The following is a 17,276-nucleotide window of genomic DNA, read 5'->3' on the forward strand; positions in this document are numbered from 1 at the left end:
CTGTGCAGTGACCCCTCCGTACCAGATGGTGAATTAAGAAGGCAATGAATTCAAAATAAAAGAATAAGAAAACAATTTACTGTGCAGATGCACGTTGACAAGTTGTACTGAAGGGCTTGTTTTTATTACGTTACATTACTCTGACCCTGTGTGTATCTATAGCTAAGGTGTCACTGTCATCAATAGTAGGTCAGCGCTAATATCCAGTTTCGAACCAGATAACAGTTACATTATAATATATGAAGGTAGAACCTGCTGAAGTTACTCCTTAAATTCTAAAGGTGATGCCCCAAGAAGGCAGCATCTATCATTAAGGAGCCTCAACATCCAGAACATGCCCTCTTCTCATAACTAGTATCAAAGAGAAGGTACAGGGGCCTGAAGAACCACACTCAAAGTTTTAGGAACAGCTACTTTCACTCTGCTATCAGGCTTTTGAACAGTCATAAATCCATGAACACTAATTTGCTTATTGTGTGAGACCAAATAACCTGATAAGATAGTTAAGCTTCTCCTTATTCCACCCATCCTTCTCCTCCCCTGCCTCATCCCCTTTCATTCTCTAGATTCACGGGGAAGATTCCAGCAATAAAAGGGTTAACATATGAGGAGTATTTGATGACTCTGGGCCTGTACTTGTCGGAGTTTAGAAGAATGAGGGGAATTTCACAGAAACTATCAAATATTGAAAAGCATAGATAGAGTGGATGCGTAGAGAATGTTTCTTTATATTGGGGGAGCTTGGGACCAGAGGACAGAGCCTCAGAATACAAGGATGTCCCTTTACAGCCAAAATGAGGAGGAATTTCTTCAGCTAAAGTGTGGTGAACCTGTGGAGTTCATTGCCACGGACGGTTGTGGAGGCCAAGTCTTTGGGTATATCTAAAGCCAAGATTCATAGGTTCTAGATTAGTCAGGGTGTCAAAGGTTACGAAGAGAAGGCAAGAGAATGAAGTTGAGAGGGATAATAAATCAGCCATGATGGAATGGCAGAGCAGACGTGATGGACCAAATGGCCTAATTCTGCTCCATGTCTTTTGGTCTTCCGTGCTTTCTCTGCTAAAGTCCTGGATTTGCAGCTTGAACACTATTGAGGGGAAGATGTGCTTAGACTTGTAGAGTAGCCAGATGAAAAAGGAAATCAATCTGTTTCATCGGACCCGGCAAATCTAAAATGAGTGTGGAACAAATGAAGAGATTGTATGTCTAACTGATCATGGGTTAGGTATATGATTTGTGAATGGGCTTAGTTATTGCCATTTATTGGACATCAAGGGGAACCTATGAGGTGAACTTCTTCCTCACGGGGTGATGTGAGCTGCCTGTGGAATGGTGGGTGCAGGTTTGATTTCAATATTTAGTAGAAGTTTGGATAAGTACGTAGATGGAAGGGGTATGGAAGGCTATGGTTCGGGTGCAGTTAACGTGATTAGGCAGAATAACAGTTTGATATGACTCAATGGTCTGGAAGTCGGTTTCTGTGCCACAGAGCTCTGTGACTCTCTGACTCTGTTGTTGGGTATGCATGCTATTAATACTGATCTAACTAGCAAATTTGTTAAAATATACTTGAAGTCAGTGTTAGACATCTGAGTGAGTGAATTTTGGAATGATACAGGTGGGACTGATTATTCCTCATGGTAGCATAGTGCTTAGCACAACGCTTTACAGTACCAGCAAGCTGGGTTCAATTCCTACTACTGCCCGTGCCTTCTCCTCGTGGCTGTGTAGGTTTCCTCTGGGTGCTCAGGTTTCCTCTCACAGCTGACGGATGTGCCGGTTGGTAGGTTAATTGGTCATTATAAATCATCCTGTGATTAGGCTGGGATTAAATTGAGGGATTTCTGGGCAGCACAGTTCAAAGGGCTGGAAGGGTCTATTCCATGCTGTACCTCAATAAATAAATAGTTTCTTGCAATACACCACACACACTGAGAGAGCAATTCCGTTCATCTCATTCTGTAATTCATTGCTTTGTTTCTCACACATGGCCATCTATTGCCCTTGAGTTCCTTGGGTATATTACAGCAGAGGAACTACCACACGGGACGTCCCCCCCAAGCGTACAGGATTGACATCTGGCAACGAACAGAAGCCAGAACCCCACCAAACAAGACAGTGCAAGACCCCACAGAAACGTTGCCAGACAGGACACTGCTTGACCGACTCTCAGCAGAGCGAGAGCAGGAGTTTGTAGGACAGGAGGCAATATGGTGAAGTGGGGTTTAAAGCCCAGCGGATCCTGTGAGTGCGGAACATTGAACACGTTCTGCGCGACTGCCCACTCTCACCTGATATAGCTGACACTGACCTGCTCAACATCAACCAAACAACACTAGAGTGGCTGGCTGTCTGTTGTGACAAGCTATGATGACCAATCAAACTGCCAACTAACAATAATTTGGGATGCGGGAGAAAACAGAGGCATTGTTAACCGAGAGGTCCATGGCAGAAAAACGGTTGGAACCCCTGCCCTGGGGAACCCATTCAGTCACTGGAAAAAATACCAGCTTTACACTGACATATCTGGGGAATCAGGGTTGATCACTGGAATACAACTTTATCTTTGGTACCACTGTGATGTCTTGACATGGTTTAATTTTGAAAGATGTCAGTACATTTCCCCAAATTTGATTGCAAGCACATTAGCAAGTAACATGTTGCTTTTGACGATAGATATGCTCAATAATATTTGTGTAATGTGTATGACACAAATTGCGACCATACCTCATGCTGAATCCAAGTCAGAACAAGTGATCCAGTGTCTCTATTTTAAACTCAAACCTTTTTGTGGCTGCTGCCCAGTGCCAATAAACTAAGAAATTGCCAAACAAGCACAGTTTTAAAACCATTAAACTGGTTCCTCTCTGACTCTATGTGATAAATAATATTATCAAAAGCATAGTTGTGTGTGAATTACCACAGCTATCACTGGGTGATTTATCCAGTACAGGCCACAAGCACCTGGCTTATAGACACCTCTACATAACCTCATAATATTATTGAATTCAAAAGTCCAATGTACTCTACCTCCTTGGATGGTGGAGTGGAGCTACATCTCTCACAAAGGAGGTGTAAGATGCTCCTTCCCTCTGCTAGCCTGAAAGTCATCCTTGAGCAAGGTCTAGCACCTGCTTCGCTACCTGATCAGGGTCACGTGAGGCCACAGGAGCAGGTGGTGGATGGTGGTATGAGCAGTTGGTGACACAAGTCCTGGTTTGGTGACCACTGACACCAAGCAGACAATCTCTGAAATGTATTGATAATGGCTGGGGTCACCCGTCTTGTAAAGACACTGCCCAGAACATAGTAACGGCAAACCACTTCTGTGGAAAAATTTGCAACGGACAATCATGTTCATGGAAAAACGATGATCACCTACATCATGTGTCATGGCACAAAGCGAACCAACTATACTTACATACATCTGTCCCTATGAATGGTAGAACTAGTTTGCCCTCTCTCTTCTTTTCTAATAACTGTTCTTTCCTAACAGTCTATGTGTTACTGATGCCATTCATTGTGATACTGTGGAGGCATGTTTCCATATCGATGATATGCATATTTCCTAACTAATGGCTAGATGGCCATAGGTGTCTATAATAGAATAGAACCATGGAACCCTGGGTGGTCTGCATCTGGAAATGAGCTCCCTTTAGAAAATTGTCATGCTTCCCTTTTGAAAGCGCCTAATTGTTCTCTGAGCCATGCCTGGCTCTAGGTGAAACCTGTTAATGACACCAGCTTTTATTAAGACAGCATCAACATCACCAGATTTTGTTGACTGATTTACAGATCTTTGATGATCTGATACCGTCCCACAATCCCACCTTTAGCCACCCTCACCTTAATGATTAAGAACATGTTTTGGATTTCTGTTTCCTTGCCCACTAAACTTGTTGCATGACAAGAAGAGTTGGGATCCTTGAGCTAGCTAATGGCTTCCAGAGCCCAGAATCCACAAAATAGTCCTGACGAAGGGTGTCAATCCAAAACATTGACTGTTTATTCTTCTCCAAAGACGCTGGTTGACCTGAGTTCCTCCTCCATTTTTTGTGTTTCTCCACAACACAGTGTTAGGGCAAAATAAGCTGAAGGAAAGCAGATTCTTTCCTACTCTAACAGCTCTTTCCTTGTGCCGAGATTGGAAAGGATGCACTTGGGGCATGCAGCCAAATACCTGTGTAAAAAATAAATCTCACCACTTATATTCTGCCAAATGTCATCAATGAATTCATTTGCTATTATCAATGATTCTTAGCTGATAAACACTATCAATTCATACTGTATATGGGATGCATAACATTAGATTGTTTGTTCGTTATGTGCCGTGTTGTATGATGTAGGTGATAATGGTCTTCCATGACCATGATGGTTCTTGGAAAATCTTTCTACGCAAGTGATTGACTATTGCCTTTTTCCAGGCAGTGCCTTTACAAGATGGGTAACATCAATCAGTATCAATATCCTTCAGAGATTGTCTGCCTGGTGTCAATGGTCACATAACCAGGACTTGTGATATGCACCAGCTGCTCATACGACCGTCCACCACCTGCTCCCATGGCTTCATGTGACCCTAATCTTGTGGAAGGGTGATGGTGGTTAAGCAGGTGCTGCACCTTTCCCAAGAGTGATCTGCAGGCTAGGAGAGGGAACGAGTACTTTGCACCTCCTTCAGTGGAGACATATCTCCACGCTGTCACGCTTACTTTGGTTATAAATGCTAATTATTGCTTTAAGGCTCTAACAACTTGTTAGAGTTGTATCTGACCTTCTACTGTCAGGGTAGTAACTATGATTTGATATAGAAAGTTGAAAGGTAAGTCAGAAAGAGAAAGCAACTGTGGAGAACCTATGTGGCTGTTTCATAAATGAACTACCCTTGTTAGTTTAATTAGCATGTTCCAATGTCATAGTTTAAATGTTTTTTCCAGTAACATAGAGAAATGCTGAGATAAATGCTGACATTATTTTTGATGTTCAAAGTCAAAAAGTACATTTATTATCAAAGTATATATAAATAATGCAACCTTGAGCTTCACCTGCGTACAGGCAGCCAAGGTTGTATAATTTAGACATACTTTGATAATACATGTACTTTTGACTTTGAAGCAGACTTCATTTCTCTACCAGACAGGTCCCATGCTCTAGACTCCATGGAGTAGAATGAAGAGTTGGACAATTTGAGCATTTATTCTATGTAGATGTTCCATAGTTGGAAGTATTTCTTTTCCATGAGACTAAAATTTAAGTGCTAATTGTGCATTAGGAGATTTATAAAAAGACCTCAAGTCACAATGAAAGACAAATTATGTCTCATAATGATTCACTTTAATATTATTTGCTGTGTGCTAAGTAGCTGTTGTTTTATACCGTAGGACAGTAAGACCTAGGAGCAGAATTAGACAATTCACCTATTGTGTATTCTCTGCCAATCAATCATGGTTGATTTATTTTCCTTCACATCCCCATTCTCCTGCCTTCTCCCCATAACCTTTGATGCCCTTAATATTCAAGAACCTATCAATCTCTGCTTTAGATATATTCAATGACTTGGCCTCCACAACCATCAGTGGCAATGAATTCCACAGGTTCACAACTCTCTGGTTCTTCTTCATTTTTGTTCTAAAAGGATGTCCCTGTATTTTGAGACTATGCCCTCTGTTCCTAGACTCCCCCACTATGGGAAATATCCTCACAATATCCACTCTATCTAGATGTTTCATTATTCGATTCATTTCAAAGAAATCCCCCTCATTCATCTAAACTTCAACGAATACAGGTCCAGAGTCATCGAGCACTCCTCATTTGTTTTCATATCTAACAGCTGCAAAAAATATTTATTTGAGACATCCATTTGGTTTAAAAAAACATTGTTAAATACAACTTCTTTCTCTGGTAAATGACCGAATTAATGATAAGCTGTAATTACTCTGAAGTCTGTTTTGCAATTGCACTATACAACGCATTTTGGCTTTAACGACTGAGTTGGTTGGGTCCAATTTGGAATCAGTAAATAAATCCTGCTTACCATCAGGGTCAGCACAAGGAATTGGAAGTACTCGATTATGGACTATTAACCATTCTTTGCTTTATCTCTTCTGTAGTGAGCAGCTTGACAATGAAGTGTTTGGTGCAGAAGATTATACCTCACTTTGTGCCACGTGGCTATCACTGCAGAGTTTCACTCAATGTGGTTGCACAGGCAGGCTTGTTCCAGATGCATCCCATTATAAGACAAAAATCATAGTGTGGTTTGGATGATGAACATGCTGGCCCAGAAAATTTAGTTGGGAAGTCACATGATTATAGTGCTAAGTTCAGATAAATTTATTATCAAAGTTCATAAATGTCACCATATACAACCCTGAGATTCATTACTTGAAGGCATACTCAAAAGAACCTGGGCCTCTGTACCTCCGTCTGCAATTGGACCCTCGACTTTCTAACCGGAAGACCACAATCTGTGCGGATTTGAAATAACATCTCTACCTCGCTGACAATGAACACTGGCGATCACGGGGATATGTGCTTAGCCCACTGTCCCACTCTCTCTACACCTAGTTAGGCACACTTCAAACAGCATCTATAAATTTTCTGATGATAAAACCATTGCTGGCAGAATTTCAGGTGGTGACAAAAGGGTGTACAGCAGCCAGATATACCAACTAGTTGAGTGGTGTCGCTGCAACATCAGTAAAACCAAAGACCTGATTGTGGACTTCAGGAAGAGTAAGATGAGGAAACACAAACCAAACCTCGTAGAGGAATCAGAAGTGGAGAGAGTGAGTAATTTCAAGTTCCTGGGTGTCAATACCTCTGAGGACCTAACCTGGAAGCAACATGTTGATGCAGCTATAAAGAAGGCGAGACAGCAGCTATATTTCATTAGAAGAGATTGATTTGTCATATAAAACATTCAAAAACTTCTACAAACGTATTGTAGAGAGCATTCTGACTGGTTACATCACCGGCTGTTATGGAGGAGAGAGGGGGAGTCTTCTGTACAAGATCAAAATAAGCTGCAGAAATTTGTAAAATTTCATAGGTGATAATGGTCATGTAAATTTTGCAGATGCTGCTCAATTTACTGAGTTCTTGCAGCATTTGTGTTTGTGTGCTTTGCTCATCTGATATATTTCTGCCCAGAAATTTAAGCTGCTGACTCTCTCTGCTGCCATTCCACCAATGTAGACTAGCGCATGATTTATGATGTAATAGTGAGCTTTTCCCATCACTGTGTTTCACAATGGCAATGAATAGTGCCCGCTAGTGGTGTCATTTATGGAATAGGCACAACCTTGAAGGCCCCCAGACATTTCACAGAGGCTGTGGCACTGCACGTCACCAGACACTGAATTATTGCAAGCATGTATTTAAAAAGAAACATCTTGTTTTTTGGCAGCCTACAGTGTCAGCCTTGACACCCACACCCCTGTGGATATCAGGTGACATTAATTTTCGAGGCCCAGAGCTGTTTTAACACACAGAAATGCAAATCAGATAGATTTCCTTTCAGATCCCTCATTTGGGAAGCAGAATGTGAGAATATGAACTGGTAATTCTGAGCTGGGAGGAACAGGTGACTCTGTGACGAGAGTTTGCAAGGCTTTCTACCCCTGGAGTTTTCTTCATGCCAGTTCTGGGTGTGCAGCAGACTAATTAACAGAAGATTGATTGTAGTAACAAGATGTTGTTGTACAATGTGAGGACCTGCAGGGTTGCAGGTCAGCAGGTCCCAGGGATCTTTTTACCATGGATACAGCTCCCACCCTGAGCTATCTGTCCACACCATGTCTCACAAGTGAGACCCGACATAAGCAGCACTACCCACAGCATCACCAACCTTCTATCTCCCTTCTTTAATAAAGGAGTTACATTTACAATATTATAGCCAAAAGGAACCATTCTGAGTCCAGGGAGCTTCAGAAAATTAAAATCAGTGCATCTACTGTCTCACTAGCCACTCCTTTTAAGATCCCAGAATGAGATCCTCCATGGCCTGGAGACTTGTCATCCCACATCTCAGTATCAATTCTCTGGCAGTTATAATTTTCCTGATTTCGTCCCTCCCTTCCAATTCCTAGATTACGGAGAATGCATTGATTTTCTCTGGATGCCCCAGTTTTCTCCCACAGTTCAAAGACGTACCAGTTAGTAGGTGAACTGGTCATTGTAAGTTATCCCATGATTAGGGCTAGGGTTAAATTGGGGGTTGGTGGGCAGCACGACTTGAAGGGCCAGAAAGGTCGATTCTGCGATGTATCTCTAAGTAAAATACATAAATATTTGCTGAATGCTGTTTGTATTCACTGTGGAAACTGATGTAAAATATCATAATGCAGTTCTCCAAAGATGAACTTCATTTCCATTTAGCTTTTTATGTTGTAAAGAGGAGTGTGTTGTTTTATTTTTTCTAAACTGTATATTAATTCTAACTTTATGTTAATTCAGGCATAGGCTAGAGTTGTAACAACTGTCGGCAGGACGGCAGTTCAGGCAGTGAAATGCTCTGTCTGTGTGATGTGGGATTTCAGGATAACTCCTGGTCTCCCTGATGACTACAGCTGCAGGAAATACAACCAACTACAACTCCTGACTGGCACGGTCAAGGACCTGGAGTTGGAGCGGGATGGACTCAGGACCACCCAGAAGGCTGAAAACCTCATGAAGAAAAAGAAGAAAACCCAGAACTCCGAGTGGAGTCATCGCGACGCCGTTGTGACGGCATTTTCTTTTAGCAGGCTTTCTTATTTTTACCAGCATGGATGGGAAGCTTGCAAGGGAGCCGGCTGGATTCGAACTCGGGAGCCTTAGCTCCGAAGTCCAGTGCTGATGCCATTACACCACCAGCCAGCCTGAAAACCTCATAGATGAGATTTTTACTGAGGTGGTCACAACCAGAGTGTAGGCTTCTGGCAGTAGATGGGTGGAGACCAGGAGAAGTAAGGGGAGTAAAGGTTCCCCTGTGGCCATTCGCCAGAGCAACAAGTTTATCCCTTTGGATACTGCTGAGGGTGATGTCCTATCTGGCCATAATAGTAGCAGCCAGGCTGGTGGCAGTGTGGCCAGCTCTGAGACTCATCAAGGAGAGGTAAAGTCAGGTAGGGCAATAGTGATAGGAGAATTGATAGTTGGGGGGGGGGGGCTAACAGCCGATTTTGTGGCTGTGACAGAAAGATCAGGATGGTGTGTTGCCTCCCAGGTGCGAGAGTCCAGGATGCCTCAGAGTGGGTGCAGAAGATTCTCAAGAGGGAGTGTGAACAGCCAGAGGACATGGTGCACATTGGCACCAATTACATAGGTAGAAAGGGGGAGGAGATTCTGTGTAGTGAGTACAGGGAGTTCGGAAAGAGGCAGAATTGCAGGACCTTTAAGGTCTGTGGATTACTCCCAGTAACATGAGCTAGTCAGGACAGGAATGGGATGATAGTACAGATGAGTGAGTGGCTGAGGAAGTGGTACAGGGGACAGATTTCTGGATCAATGGGATCTGGGGAAGATATGATGGGTTACACCTGAAGCTGAGGGGGACCAATATCCGTGTGGGACAGGTTTGTTAAATCTGTTGGAGAGGGTTTAAATTAATTTGGCAGTGGAATGGGAACCGAAGTATTAGGGCTGAGGATGGGGCATTTGGTACAGAAGTTGATTCAGTGTGTAGTGAGACTGTGAGGCAGATGACAGGCAAAAATGCAGTCAGTGGGATGAGTTGAAGTGTAACATGGGGCAAAATCAAAAAGGGTGATGAATTCAGCACTGGGGTGTTATATTTTTAAATGCACACAGTACGCGGAATGAGGTAGCTGATCTTGTAGCACAGTTAGAGATTGGCAGGTATGATGTTGTGGACATCACTGAGTTGTGGCTGAAAGAAGGTCATAGTTGGGGTCATAGCTTAACATCCAAGGATACACACTGTATCGAAAAGACACACAGGTAGCCAGAGTGGGTCGGGTGGCTCTGTTGGTAAAAAGTGAATTTCCAATTCTTAGAAAGAGGTAACATAGGATTGGAAGATGTAGAGTCCTTGTGAGAAGAGTTAAAAAAACTGCAATTGTAAAAAGACCCTGATGGGAGGTACGTACCAGCCTCAAAACAGTAGCCAGGATGTGGGATATAAATGACAGTGGAAGATAGAAAAGATATGTAAAAAGGACAATGTCATGATATTCATGGGGATTTTAATATGCAGGAAGATTGGTTAAATCAGATTGGTGCTGGATCCCAAGAGAAGGTATTTGTAGAATGCCTTCAAGTTGGCTTTTTAGAGCAGCTTGTGGTTGAGCCCACGAGAGGATTGGCGATTCTGGTTAGTGTGTAGTGCAATGAACCAAATTGATTAGGGACCTTAAGGTTTTTTTTTTGAGTATATACGCTTCTTTCTTTGCTTGATATTTTGAATTAAGTTACTCGGTTTTTTTTAATGTTTGCTTACTATTTTGAATGTTTTGCATCTTGGCCCCAGTGGAATGCTGCCTCATTCAGCAGTATCTGTGTATGGTTTGAATGCTAATTAAACTTGATCTGATTTGATTTTGTAATAGAACACTCAGGAGGCAGTTATCATAATAGAATTCACTCTGCAGTGTTAGAGGAAGAAGCTAAATTCAGATGCATCAGTATTACAGAGGAGTAAAGGGAATCACAAGAGAGGAGTTAGAAAGGTTGTTTGGAGGGGGACACTGTTTGGACTATGATGTTGGGGAGGTAGAAATGGGGAACGAAGAAATGGCAGATGAACTTAAAGAAGCATTTTGCATCTGTCGTAACTGTGGAATATACAGTAGTATGCCAGAAATTCACGAGTGTTAGGAGCAGAAGTGAGTGTGGTTTCTATTACTAAGGAGAAGATTCTAGGGAAGCTGAAAGGTCTGAAGTCACTTGGATCAGATGATTTACATTCTGGGGTTCTGCAGGATGTGACGGAAGAAATTGTGGAGGCGTTATTAATCATCTTTCAAGAATCACTAGATTCTGGAATAGTTCCGGAGGACTGGAGGCTTACAAATGTTATTCCACCCTGCAAGAAGGGAGGGAGACTGAAGAAAGGAAATTATAGGCCAATTAACCTGACTTCAGTGGTTGGGAAGATGTTGGAGTTGATTATTAAGGATGAAGTTTCGGGGTGCGAGGAGGCACAGGATAAAGTGAGCTGAAGTCAGAATGACTTCCTTAAGGAAAAATCTTGCTTGGCAGATCAGTTGGAATTCTTTGAGAAAGTAACAGGCAGGATAGATGAAGGACAGTTGATGGATGCTGTTTGCTTGGATTTTCAGAAGGCTGTTGACAAAATGCCATTCATGAGTCTGCTTAACAAGATAACTGAATGCTCAGAGGAAAATGGATCACAGGACATATATGTACTTTGAGAATAAAATGATTTACTATGAACTTTGAAGAGCCCATCATATTACAGGAAAGAGACTAACATGGATAGAAAATTAGCTGACTGGTAGGAGGCAAAGGGCAGCAATAAAGGGGTAATATTCTGCTTAGCTGCTGGTGACTAGTGGTGTTCTGCAGGATTCAGTATTGGGATCACTTCTTTTCATGTTGTATGTTAACAATTTGGATGATGAAGTTGATGGCTTTGTGGCATACGTGCAGACAATACAAAGCTAGGTGGCAGGGCAGATAGTGCTGAGAAAGCAGGGAGTCTACGGAAAGACAGACAAATTTGGAGAATGGGCAAAGTGGCGGATGGAAAATAGTGTAGCTCGGTCATGAACTTTGGTAGAAAGAGTAAAGGCGTAGAATATTTTCCGAATGGCGAGAAAACTAAAAAATCAGAAGTGCAAAGGGACTTAACAGTCGTTGTGCAGGATTCCCTAAAGGTTAACTGGAGGTTGATTCAGTGGTAAGGAAGACAAATGCAATGTTAGCATTCATTTCAAGAGGACTAGAATATAAGAGCAAGGATGTGATGTCAAGAAGGTGGGAGTGGAGAGGATGTTTCCTATGGTGGGGCAGCCTAGGACCAAAGGGCACAGCCTTAGAACAGAGGTGAGGAGGAATTTCTGCAGCCTGAGGGTAGTAAATCTGCAGAATTAATTGCCACGGAGGGCTGTGGAGTCCAAGTCACTGGGTATACTTAAAGTGGAGGTCGATAGCTTCTTGATTACTTAGGGAGACATAGGTTATTGGCAGAAGGCAGGAGAGTGGGGTTGAGAGGGATATCAAATCATCCATGATGGGATGGCTGAGCAGACTCAATGTGCTGAATGGCCTTATACTGTTCCTATGTCTTATGGTTTTGAAATTATAGATATGGGTTTGTTTTCTAAGCATATCTCACCTATGTTTTCTATATGTTTTCTAAACATATCTCACTCATAGCATATCATAGCAACTCTCACCTCATCCCTATGCTGTTTGTTTAAAGATCCTGATTTGAACTTGAACTAAATCAATTCCAAATAGTCTATAATATTTTATTATATTGGATTTGCTCTCCCGTTATTGTCCCTTACTACCAGATCAGTAATTTGTTTTTCTCATTTGTACAAATATTCCATCAGTCAGTCCCTCACTGTTTCCTCAACATGTGGATCGAGAAAACAATCCCTTATTCACTCCATGATTTCATCTTTCTGCTATTGCTGTTAATTTGTTTTGCCAAGACTAAATGCATTTCCCATGATAGACATGCGTACAATAAATCCCTCGTTACACATAATTCTAATTTCCTTATCTTTACAGTGCTCTGTCTGGGGCCCTATAGATGATGGTTGTCAATGATTTTTGTCCCTTGCTGTTTCTTAGTTCCACTCAGATTAATTTTGGTCTTGATTGATTGTACCACAGGCTGTTATGGGAACACCAATGCCCTTGAATGGAAAAACGCACAGGAAGTAGTGGATACAGCCTAGTCCATCATGTGCAAACCCTCCCCACCATTGAGCACGTCTGCAAGGAGCGCTGTCATAGAATAAAGAAAGAGTGACCAGAAACATATATAACATGAACTGCAGAGTCTAATCCATAAACCGCATTGATTAATCCTTGCCGTCGCATGTCCGCAGAAGGTGTGAAACCCCTCCCATCAAAACCTGGCCACAGTTATGGATTCCCACTGCCCTGCACTACTAACAAACAACAGGAGTGTTCCGCATGGTGAATTTTTATCACTGTATCATTCTGCAAGCTGCTGAACTTGTGCTTGCCTGTTTCTCTGCTTAAAGGCTATGCTTTGGTTGGACGTGTGTGGCAGCCGCTTGCTTTCTTCAGCTGCCAGCTCTGTCACCCTGAAAGGGAGTACAATACTTCTGGCAGTGAGCTTCTCGGTCTATCTGGCTGTCCACCATTTTTGTTTTCTTTTAGAGAGTCTCCATTTCACAGCACTCGTTGACCATAAACCCCTTGTGCACATGATGGCCAAAATATCAGACCTTTTGGTCTGTATGGCAGCAACGCCATTTGGCCTACATATCCGAGTTCACAACTGAAATACAACATCTCGAGCGGAAAAGTAATGCTGTGGCTGACTACCTCTCACGGGCAGCCATAAGGCCATACATAAAGGGGTTGACTATGCCGGCATGGCAGCCAACCAAGCTACTAACCCAAAGGTCCAGGCTTACTGAACAGCGGTCATATGGGCCTATGGTTGACTGACGTTAAGTCGGGGAAGTTGGGGTTTCTCTGCAGTGGCAAGAATCAGCCCCAGACACTGCAGTGACTACCTGGTATGACAAAATCTTCTTGAATTGGAAAGGATGGATTCAGATTTATTTCTCACACCTACATGGAAACATAAAGTGAAATGTGTCATTTGCATTAACAAACCACACACCCAAGGATGTGTTGCGAGCACCCGTAAATGTCACCACCCATGCTGGCACCAACACAGCATGCCCATAATGTTACCCAGCTACCTTGGTTACATAAGGACTAACATCATATGTGGGAATACGAAGGTTCTGCAGAGGGTCTGTGAACAACTCAAGAGCAAGACAAAACTCAGACCACAAGTGTACAGAAGGTTAAAGAGATCAGAAAGCTGGATATGTGACCTAAAGACTGCAAGGGGTAGAAATGGGTTTAATTAGTTGAGGAAAGGAGTAGCTGTTTCCCTGGGGTGGGCTTCAACTGAATCAGACTGAGACCAGTGCCTTGTCAACCAAATAACAAGAGCCATTCTCAACACTCAACCTGAACAGTTAGTATGCAGAAATGGTTCTAGTGATGGGAGATTTGGAAAGTTAAAGAGAAAGTTATTACCCTGTAATACTCAGGCTCCTGAACTAGCATGTACAACTTCACTTATCGACTGATTCCACCACCTAGTCTCACTTTCAAGGATACTGTTTTATATATATCAGAGATGCACACACGTTGAACTAGTTGCACTGATGTAATGTGTGGCATTTGAGTTACTGTCACCTTCCTGTCAGTTTGAACCAGTCTGGCCATATTTCTCTGACCTCTGACCTCTTTCATTAACAGGGTATTTTTGCCCACAGAGTTGCCACTCACCAGATGCTTTACTTTTGTTTGTCCCTCCATTCTCTGTAGACTCTAGTGACTGTTGTGCATAACCCCCCAAGAGATCAGCAGTTTCTGAGGTACTCAAGCCACCCATTCTGGCACCAACAATCATTCCACGGTCAAGGTCACTTAGATCATATTTCTTCCCTATTCTGATAGTTGGTATGAACATTAACTGAACCTCTTCACCATGTCTGCATGCTTTTATGCATTGAGTTGCTGCCACATGATTAGATAGTTGCATTTATGAATAGGTGTACAGCTGTCCCTAATAATGTGGCCACTGAGTGTGCTCGTTCCCCTTCACATAACAGTTAAAGAAGTAAAGCCAACCCCAACATCTTTCTTTTAGAAAAACTGTTTCACAGCACTTTGAAGTATAGTGTGTGATGTCTGGCATGTTAGATGCAGGAATCTTCATACATTTCATCCACATCATTTGGTGTAATGACTTGTTCTACTTTCAGCCAGTTTCTTTAACCAAGAGCAGGTGTCACAGCAGGTAACAGGAGGCTTCCTTTGAGCCTTATGATTAAATATGATACTTTCTGTACCAGAAGATGTAAAGTTCAATTTCACAAGATTTCTCTGAGTATTAGATGATTTCTGAACTGATTCATTTTCTAGAACAGAGACTAAACTTTAAAAAAAACTTCACCTTTGTAAGATACTTTAGGATGTCTTAAACTTGTGAAAAATGCTTATCTTTCTGTCTTTGCAATATACTCACCTGGACTATGGAAAAACTTATTTTACACTTTCTTATTGAGAGTAACTAGTTTGTACTTTTCCTTGGTGCATAAAATATTTTTTTTCATTTTATGCCAAGTGAAGTTGCTTGTAAAAATCAAATTGCTACATTTAGCAAAAGTAATATTGAAGAATGTCGGCCGTCTCATATAGAGAAAAGACATGCTAATGTGGGATGTGTTTGCTAATCTCTGAACGAAGTGCAGGTTTTGTACAAAGCATTCTGAGAATGATCCTGACCATGATTACTTACATCATACAGTACAGCACATAGTGATGATGATGTCTCACTCATACACAAACACACACACACACACAAGAACATAGAAACAATCATACACACCCATGCATGGAGACACAGACACACCTCAAAACACAAACACACACACACACCTCCAACACACGATTATGAGAAGTTTATTCAATGTCATTCATCTTCTCCTTTCCAATCAAAATAGGATGGACTGGGACACAGATCATTAATTTAGGATTTGGAGGTGTGGGAGGGAGCTGAGGGTTGGAGGGTGATGGTGGGTCCTCTTCTCAAACATCTCATCACCTGGAGTGGAGGACGGTGATAGACAGAGGAACTACTGAGGTGAAAACCACTTCATGAGCAAAGACTGTACACAATCCGCCAGGTAAGTTTATTAACCTAGTCCCTTTGTGATTACTAAAAACACAAAATCAGGAGGCTCCTGATGAAGGGTTTTGGCCCAAAACATCGTCACTACCTCCTCCCATAGATGCTGTCTGGCCTGCTGAGTTCTGTCAGCATTTTGTGTTTTTATTTATTTCCAGCATCTGCAGATTCACTCGTGTTTCCTTTGTGATTACCTTTCCCTTCATTACCATCCAAACCATTCTATCAATGTAAGGATGCTTTAGATACTATTTAAGTCATTAGTGTTGCCTTTTCAGGAATTCCCTGCTTCCCTCTCACTGGAGTGACGTGAACAGGAGCGGGGGAGATGTGGAAGATGGAGGAGGTTCAGGGGAAGGTGGAGAGGGTGACGAGGATGATGACGGTAACCTTAGTGTGTGGAATGTGGTGAGAATAGCTTACAGGAAAAAAAATAGTGTGATGGCTCTGAGAGCTGGCAGAGACCTGATGGGCCGAACTCCCAGTTTCATCATGAGGAAATATGTGAATGTGGAATATTCAAGCCCTCAACCTACGTTTACACCAGCAAAGTGGAGATATTCCAAGGATCGCTTACGTTGTAGAAAGTCAGACTTCCTTCAGTGCTGGGGAGATTTACCAAGCTGCTGCCTGGAGGAGAGAGCATGTCTTATAAGGATAGAATGAGCAAGCTAGGGCTTCTCTCTTTAGAGCGAAGGAGGAAGACAGGCAGCTTGTTAGAGGCGTATAAAATAATATGAGGAATAGATGGAGTGGGCAATCAGTGCCTTTGTAATAGGACAGCAGTGGCTAGTGCCAGCAGACATCTTTTTTACATGAGTGGAGTGAAGTTTAGGGGAGATTTCAGAAGCAGATTTTTTACATAGAGAATACTAAATGTGTAGATCAGATGTGGTGATAGGTGCTGATATATTCGGGAAATTTAAGAGACTCTTAGATAAGCATATGCATGAAAGGAAATTTGAGGGTTTTGGGCTGTACAGGAGAGAAGGCTTTGAGTGGGTTAAAAAGTTGGAACAACACCATGGACTGAAGGGGCCATATTGTGCTATAGTGTTCAACATTGTATGTTCTATGTTTCATGCTCCATATTCTATGTAATGCCATTCAGGAGAGAACAATAGAGAGGACAGTAGCCAATGATTTCAACAATGGGATCAAGGATTCATTTGGTGGAATATACTGGCAGTGGTGTTTGGAGCAGTTGACTTTGCTTATATTTGGGTTTGTGACTATACAGGGTGTCTAAATGAGGCATCTCTTATCACCAGCCTAAGCATTGCTTCCCTTCTCAGCTCAGCTGAACTATGAAGCTGCTAACATCCCCCGACATAGTGCCGATGAAGTGTCTCAACCCGAACACTGACTGTTCATTCCCCTCCATAGATGCTAC

General features: G+C 42.3%; 1 long non-coding RNA gene across 1 annotated transcript in view; it reads left to right on the plus strand.

The window, feature by feature from the left end:
• LOC132407154 (uncharacterized) overlaps positions 1-15,501 on the plus strand; it is a 35,780-nt gene extending 20,279 nt beyond the window's left edge. Inside the window, exon 3 of the long non-coding RNA XR_009516384.1 lies at positions 12,808-15,501. This is a non-coding gene — a long non-coding RNA (uncharacterized LOC132407154). The remainder of the gene's footprint in view (positions 1-12,807) is intronic.
• Positions 15,502-17,276: the final 1,775 nt, after the last annotated feature.

The sequence above is a fragment of the Hypanus sabinus genome, chromosome 2, assembly GCF_030144855.1.
Source record: "Hypanus sabinus isolate sHypSab1 chromosome 2, sHypSab1.hap1, whole genome shotgun sequence".
In the NCBI taxonomy this organism is placed as follows: Eukaryota; Metazoa; Chordata; class Chondrichthyes; order Myliobatiformes; family Dasyatidae; genus Hypanus; species Hypanus sabinus.